We start from the raw sequence: 8,365 nt of genomic DNA, 5'->3' as shown, positions 1-8,365 counted from the left end.
TGCTTTAGAATGATGGATGATGAAACTTTTTTAGCTCAAGAATGCTTAACCACTTCCAAATCTCATCTTGCCATTGTTGGAGCTCGAAGAAAACAGAGCAAGGAAAGGCTGTGCAGGTGAGATTTCACACTTGGAAAAAGCTTGCCATGATGATGGATGATGAACAAAACAAGAGAGAGCTCGAGGGTTTGAAGGATTCTACAGAAATTCTCTTTTGGCCAAAAATGCACAATGAGAGAGTGAGTGTTTTTTGGTCTGCGGCTGCTGCTTCTTAGGGTTGGGAATTGGCAGAAAAATGCCTTATATTCATCTGTTTTAAGTCCTCTAATCAAGTGGTAAGTTGGTTTTACTTAAATCAAACCAAATGCAAATTGCTAATCTTGGCATGAGTGGAAAGAGAGGGTGTATGCTTGTGCAATTGGGCTTGGAAATATGCTGTACACGACCAACTAAATTGCTGTTTGAAGTCTGTTAAAGAAATGCTACATTGCCTTGCTTGTTTCCAACTATTTTGCACATTTGCCAAATTTACATTTTAATCCAAAATGGTGGTGTAATGGTGGAATGAACATGATTTTAAGCTCTAGGCAAATCACAAATGATGTTTCCAAGCATTTCCAATTGGCCAAAGTGAGAAAAAGTCAAAGAGTCAAAAAGTCAACTTTGGGTCAAACCTTGATTTTTAATGAAATAGGTCAAAAAATGCCATTTTGATTGGCAAGGTTTTGGTTCATGAAATTTATATTTTTGGAAAGAGGAGGAAAAATGTGGTTTGTAGGAAAAAACCCCACCAAATTTGGCCTTATGGTTCATGAGTTATGGCTTGTTGAAGTTCACAAATTTTTGAAATTGCATTGATCATATCTTGACAACCACACATGGGATTTGAGAGTTCTTGGACTTTTTGAAAATGGGAGAACAAGATCTTCAACTTTCATGTTGGGCAAAAATTCATTTGAAGCTTGTATCATGATGCAAGCTGAGGATCAAGAAGTTTCCATTTTTGGCAGTTGAAATTACAGGTCCAGTTTCTATTTTGGGAAATTTTCTGATTGGCTTCAAATTCTTCAATGATGTTGATTGCCATGATACATGAGGCCTATTAGGACATGAATAAGCTCTCTCTCAAACCATTTCCATCCACCAAATCCACAAAATCAACCACAGTTGACCAACTTTGACTTTCTAGGGTTTCTGACTGTCTATGCACTGACTGATGAATTCCAAACCCTAATTCCTTGACTTGAACACTTCAAATGGACTTCCAAGTCATGTGAACTTGTTGGACAAACCCTAGGGCCTTTTCTCCTTGAGAAACACCTTTGCTTGATTGGTTGACTGATCTCCTGATCAGTTTGACCTAATTTCTGCTTGGCTTGCACTTGAGGCAACTGGGGACAATGCAAATGCTATGCAATGGATTATGATATGCTATGACCTAATATGAAATGGTATGTACAATGATAGGTGCAAATTTGAGGTGCTACACCTGACTACACTGAGTGGGTCAAGAAGAGAGTGGAGACTTTGTTGTTGCCCTATGATAGGATGAAGTCTTTGCAAGAGCAACCACCTTTGATCCTTGCTGAGAGTGTACCTGCTGAGCAGTATAAGCAAGCCTTGATGGAGAATCGCCGGCTGAAGGAGAAGGAACAAGATACTCAGATGGAGTTGTACAAAGCCAAAGCTGATAAGTTGAACCTGACTCATCAACTCAGAGATATGCAGAGTATGGATGCTAGTGGAGTAAAGAGCAAGAAGAGATCTTATGAAGAGATTGAGGCCTTGTTGAATGCAGAACACCGAGAGTGCTTGAGATTGCAGAGAGCTGAGGCCAGTTATCAGAAGAAGAAAAGAGACTTGGAGAAGCAACTCAGAGACAAAGACATCCAGTTGAAGAAGGAAATTGACTTGAGACGTGCATCAGAGAGCCAACTTGGAGGAGAAGTTGTGGAGCTCAGAAGACAATTAAAGGAGAAGCTCACTCCCTTGCCAGAATGTTCAGAGTGTGACCTGTTGATAGACCAGTGTCAGTACTTGAAGACTCTTATTCCTGGAAGCCATTTGTCTTAGCTTGTATTTCTGATGTTTATGTTGAGAATCACCTCCAGGCTTGTTGGATGGGATTCATTGTTGTACTTTGATTTACCTGGGATCTTTGTTGATTTTGTTGTATGATCCTTTGTTGCTCTTATCTATAGATAAGGTTGTTGGTGCTTCACCTTGTACTCATTACTCTTGTGTATGTTGTTCCTGTGCTTCTGTGTTGTTCTTGTTGCAGGTTGCCATTTCTTGAAGATGAATTAGGCTCTTTCAATGCCTGAGAAATGAACATATCATGTGCATCATATACATCATTAGCATCATACACATATCATTTTGCATAACAGGTGTTCTTGTTCGTGACTTCTCACTCTGGTTCCTGTGTCAGGCAGGATAGCTGATCAATGACCGCATCGCTACTCAACCAGATTGAATCATCAGAGGAACATGGACCAGGTTCAAGCAGAATTGGCTGAGATGAGGGCGAACATGGCCCAATTTATGAGGATGATGCAAGGGGTCGTTCAGGGGAAGGAGGAGCTGCGCGCCTTAGCCCAGAGACAGGAAACTGTGATTCCGCCGTCCAACCGTGCTTCACCAGTGGGTGTACCCGTTCATGACAATGTTGCTGCTGCTCCCGCCACTGACTACGCTGTAGGGGATGAATTGAGGGGGATCAGAATCAACGGACAACCTCTTGCTGCAGAGACTGTCAATGCTAGAGCTACCCGGGCTCTGATTCGTCATCCTGCTCCGCTTGTTGATAGACAGGAGGACATGTTCACTCTGCTCAGTGAAGATGATGAGGTTGTTGGAAGAGTCGAAGAGAGGGACCGTAAAGTTGATGCCCTTGTTGAGAAAATCCGAGCTATGGAATGTCAGAATTCCCTTGGGTTTGATGTGACCAACATGGGTCTGGTGGAAGGTTTGAGGATTCCCTACAAATTCAAAGCACCCTCGTTCGATAAATACAATGGTACTTCTTGCCCTCGCACCCATGTGCAGGCATATTATAGGAAGATCTCTGCTTACACAGATGATGAGAAAATATGGATGTACTTCTTCCAGGATAGCTTGTCTGGGGCTTCCTTGGATTGGTATATGGAACTGAAGAGAGATTCTATCCGATGCTGGAGAGACCTGGGTGAGGCCTTCTTGAGGCAGTATAAACATAACATGGACATGGCGCCGAGCCGGACTCAGTTGCAGAGTCTTTGTCAGAAATCTGGTGAAAGCTTCAAGGAGTACGCCCAGAGGTGGCGTGAGTTGGCCGCAAGAGTACAACCCCCTATGCTGGAAAGAGAGTTGACTGACATGTTCATTGGTACACTGCAGGGTGTTTTCATGGACCGGATGGGAAGCTGCCCATTCGGTAGTTTTTCAGACGTGGTAATCTGCGGAGAGAGGACATAGAGTCTGATCAAAGCTGGTAAAATTCAGGATGCAGGGTCCTCGTCTTCAAAGAAACCGTCTGCTGGGGCACCTCGCAGGAGAGAGGGTGAAACCAGTGCTGTGCAACATGGTAGAAGAATTGTAAACAGAAATCAGTATCGCCAGGTTGCTGCTGTGACCATCCCGGCACCTCAACCTCGTCAACAACAACAACAGAGGGTTCAACAACCGCCACAACAACAACAACAGCAACGTCCGTATCAGCCGAGACAGAGGATGCCTGATCGACGTTTTGACCCTTTACCGATGACCTATGCTGAGTTACTACCTGAGTTGCTCAAATTGGGATTCGTGGAGTTGAGAACCATGGCACCGTTGACAAAGATACCACCCGGGTATGATGCCAACATGCGGTGTGACTTCCATTCTGGTGCACCGGGGCACCACATTGAAAACTGCAGGGCTTTTCATCATAAAGTCCAGGACCTAATTGACGCTAAAACTATCAATTTGGCTCCTGTGCCAAATGTTGTAAACAACCCTATGCCTCCGCATGGTGCACACAGAGTGAACAATGTCGAAGGGGAAGAAGCTGAAGATCTGGTGTTCAGTGTTGAGGATGTTGAGACTTAATTGTGTGTTGTGAAGGACCGTTTGTTGAATGGGGGCGTATTCCCGGGCTGTTGTGAAGGCTGTGTAGATTGCGCTGAATCTGAGAATGGGTGTATGCAGTTGAGGGCTGGAATACAGAGTTTGATTGACGAGGGTTGTTTGCAATTCAGTCGGGCTATTAAAGATCGTGGGATGGTGTCAACCGTCACTATCTATTTCAAACCGTCCGAGGGACGTGGCCAGAGGGCTGCTAGTGCGCCTACAACTAGTGGTACTCCTGTTACCATCTTTGCTCCTGTAACCGTCAGTGCTCCAACTACAATTGTTGCTCCGGGCAGAAGGGCTGTTGATAGTAGGGCTGTGCCATGGAGATATGACAACGCTTACCGCAACAATCGAAGAGTTGAGAATCAGGTTAGGCCGGTGAATCAAGCGCCTGTGACTATTGGTGTGCCAGTAAGAACTCCTGTGGTTGTGAGTCCAGTTGTGGACAATGTTGGTGGACTAGGAGGGTTTACCAGAAGTGGACGTCTGTTTGCTCCACAACCTTTGAGAGATAATAATGTCGAGGCTCTTGCCAAGGCCAAAGGTAAGCAGGTCGTGGTTGATGAAGAACCTGCTCAGAAGGAGGCGCCTGAGGGTTCGCTTGAGAAAGATGTGGAGGAGTTCATGAAAATAATCAAGAAGAGTGACTACAAGATTGTAGATCAGCTAAATTAGACTCCGTCCAAGATTTCTATCCTCTCATTGCTTCTGTGCTCTGAGGCACACCGTAACGCCTTGTTGAAGATGCTGAGTCTGGCTTACGTGCCTGAAGAGATTTCTGTCAACCAACTGGAGGGTGTGATTGCCAATGTTAGTACCAGGCACGGTTTGGGGTTCACCGATTTAGACTTAACGCCTGAAGGACGTAACCATAACAAGGCCTTGCATATCACCATGGAGTGCAAGGGTGTTGTGTTGTCTCACGTGTTGGTAGACACTGGCTCGTCACTGAATGTGCTGCCTAAGAAGATTCTGGGCAAGATTGATGTGGAAGGTGTTATCCTCACTCCGAGTGACCTGATTGTACGTGCATTTGACGGATCCAAACGGTCTGTTTTTGGTGAAGTCACCTTGCTAGTGAAGATAGGTCCGGAGGTTTTCGACATTGTCTTCTATGTGATGGACATCCAGCCAGCATATAGTTGTTTATTGGGGCGTCCTTGGATTCATGCAGCTGGGGCAGTTTCGTCAACTCTCCACCAGAAGCTGAAGTATGTCTGGAATGGTCAGATCGTGACCGTGTGCGGTGAAGAAGATATTCTGGTGAGTCACCTATCCTCTTTCAAGTATGTAGAGGTGGATGGCGAGATCCATGAAACTTTATGCCAGGCATTTGAGACTGTTGCTATTGAGAGGGTGGCTTTTACTGAGCAGAAGAAGTTGGGTGCCTCAATTGCATCGTACAAGCAGGCCAAGGATGTTGTCAACTCTGGTAAAGTTGAAGGCTGGGGCAAGATGGTGGATTTGCCTATCAAAGGAGATAAATTTGGAATTTGCTATCAACCTTTGCAAGCGGAGCAGGGTGTGCAGACGGGTCCGAGTACCTTTACCAGCGCTGGGCTGATGAATCATGGTGATGTCTTTGCGGCCAGCAGTGAAGATGGTGACAGTGATTGTGATCTGGACAACTGGGTTCGCCCGTGTGCACCAGGGGAGTCGGTCAACAATTGGACAGCCGAAGATGTGGTCCAAGTTACTCTTCAAACAGAGTAATTTTCTTTTGTTTTTTCATTTTGCACAAAACCCTATGTTCTGCCCAAGGCGTAGTGGTTCATTGTAGGGCCTCAGCATGTTTTTTCAATGATATCATTAATAAAGGACGTTTTGCAAACAATTTTGTGATCCATGTCTTTCTATTTTTGTTTTCACTTTTCAAAAAAAATAAAAATGGCAATGTTTTTTTTGTGACTTTCTTGAACTCTTTTTCTAAAATAAAGCATTAAACATGCAGAAGTGATCTCACGGAATCCACTATGAACAGTTCTGTTATGGCTCAGTATGATTTCAATAATCCCATCTACCAAGCTGAAGAGGAGAGTGAGGAAGACTGTGAACTCCCTAAAGAATTGGTCAGATTGTTGAAGCAAGAGGAAAGGGCCATCCAACCTCATCAGGAGGAGTTGGAGATTGTTAATCTTGGTACTGAGGACGCCAGAAGAGATATTAAGATCAGGGCTGCTTTGAAAGAGGATGTCAAGAGAAGGTTGATTGAGATGCTGAGAGAGTATGTGGAGATATTCGCCTGGTCTTATCAAGATATGCCTGGGTTGGATACCGATATTGTGGTGCATAGACTACCTCTCAGAGAAGATTGCCCTTCAGTCAAGCAGAAGCTTCGCAGAACGAGTCCTGATATGGCTGTTAAGATCAAGGAAGAGGTTCAGAAGCAGTTTGATGCGGGTTTCTTGTCAGTGACGACTTATCCCCCGTGGGTGGCCAACATCGTTCCCGTGCCGAAGAAGGATGGCAAGGTCAGAATGTGTGTCGATTACCGGGATCTGAACAGAGCGAGTCCGAAAGATGATTTCCCATTACCTCACATTGATGTATTGGTTGATAACATGACTCAATCCTCGGTTTTCTCTTTCATGGATGGTTTTTCTGGTTATAATCAGATCAAGATGGCGCCAGAGGACATGGAAAAGACGACATTCATTACACCTTGGGGCACGTTCTGCTATAAGGTGATGCCATTTGGGCTGAAGAATGCCGGTGCTACCTATCAAAGGGCTATGACGACTCTCTTTCATGACATGATGCACAAAGAGATTGAAGTGTACGTGGATGATATGATTGCGAAGTTGCACACAGAAGAGGAGCACTTGGTTAATCTGCAGAAGTTGTTTGACAGACTAAGAAAATTCAAACTGAGGCTGAATCCGAACAAGTGTATGTTTGGTGTGAGATCCGGGAAGCTGTTGGGCTTCATTGTCAGTGAGAAAGGGATTGAGGTTGATCCAGCGAAAGTCAAAGCTATACAAGAGATGCCTGAATCGAAAACAGAGAAGCAGGTTCGTGGGTTTTTAGGGAGATTGAACTACATTGCAAGGTTTGTATCTCACCTAACTGCCACGTGTGAACCGATATTCAAGTTGCTAAGAAAGAATCAAGCAATCAGGTGGAATGATGACTGTCAGAAAGCTTTTGACAAGATAAAAGAGTATTTATAGAAACCTCCAATCCTTATTCCTCCAGTTCCTGGGAGACCTCTGATAATGTACCTGTCAGTGACCGAGAACTCGATGGGGTGTGTATTGGGACAGCATGACGAGTCTGGTCGAAAAGAGCATGCCATATACTACCTTAGCAAAAAGTTTACCGACTGTGAAATCAAATATTCACAGCTTGAGAAAACTTGTTGTGCTTTGGCTTGGGCTGCTTGCCGACTGAGACAGTATATGTTGAACCATACTACCTTATTGATTTCTAAGATGGATCCAGTGAAGTACATCTTTGAGAAGCCGGCTCTCACCGGACGTGTTGCCCGTTGGCAGATGATTTTAACCGAATATGATATCCAATACACGTCGCAAAAGGCCATCAAAGGTAGTATTCTATCAGATTACCTCGCCGAGCAACCGATTGAAGATTATCAGCCGATGATGTTTGAATTCCCTGATGAAGACATCATGTATCTGAAGATGAAAGATTGCGAAGAGCCTCTTGTCGAGGAAGGACCGGATCTGGATGACAAGTGGACATTGATGTTCGATGGGGCTGTGAATGTGAACGGTAATGGTGTTGGTGCAGTGCTTATCAATCCTAAAGGGGCTCATATACCTTTCTCTGCCAGATTGACTTTTGATGTGACCAACAACGAAGCTGAGTATGAGGCTTGTATCACGGGGATAGAAGAAGCCATCGATCTGAGGATCAAAACCCTTGACATTTATGGAGATTCCGCTCTAGTGATCAATCAGGTCAATGGAGATTGGAATACCAACCAGCCGCATTTGATTCCTTACAGAGATTACACCAGAAGAATACTGACGTTCTTCAAGAAGGTGAAGTTGTATCATGTCCCCCGGGATGAGAATCAGATGGCTGATGCCTTGGCTACTTTGTCTTCTATGATCAGAGTTCATTGGTGGAATCATGTGCCACATGTTGCGGTGAATCGACTCGAGAGGCATGCGTATGTGTTTGCATCCGAGTCCGTTGTTGATGAGAAACCATGATATTAAGAACTTCCTCAAGAGCCAGGAGTATCCTGAAGGTGCGTCGAAGAATGACAAGAAAACCCTGAGAAGGCTAGCTGGAAGCTTTTACTTGA

This window comes from Lathyrus oleraceus, chromosome 2 (genome assembly GCF_024323335.1).
Source record: "Lathyrus oleraceus cultivar Zhongwan6 chromosome 2, CAAS_Psat_ZW6_1.0, whole genome shotgun sequence".
In the NCBI taxonomy this organism is placed as follows: domain Eukaryota; kingdom Viridiplantae; phylum Streptophyta; class Magnoliopsida; order Fabales; family Fabaceae; genus Lathyrus; species Lathyrus oleraceus.
Note: the sequence above shows the minus strand (reverse complement) of the source record.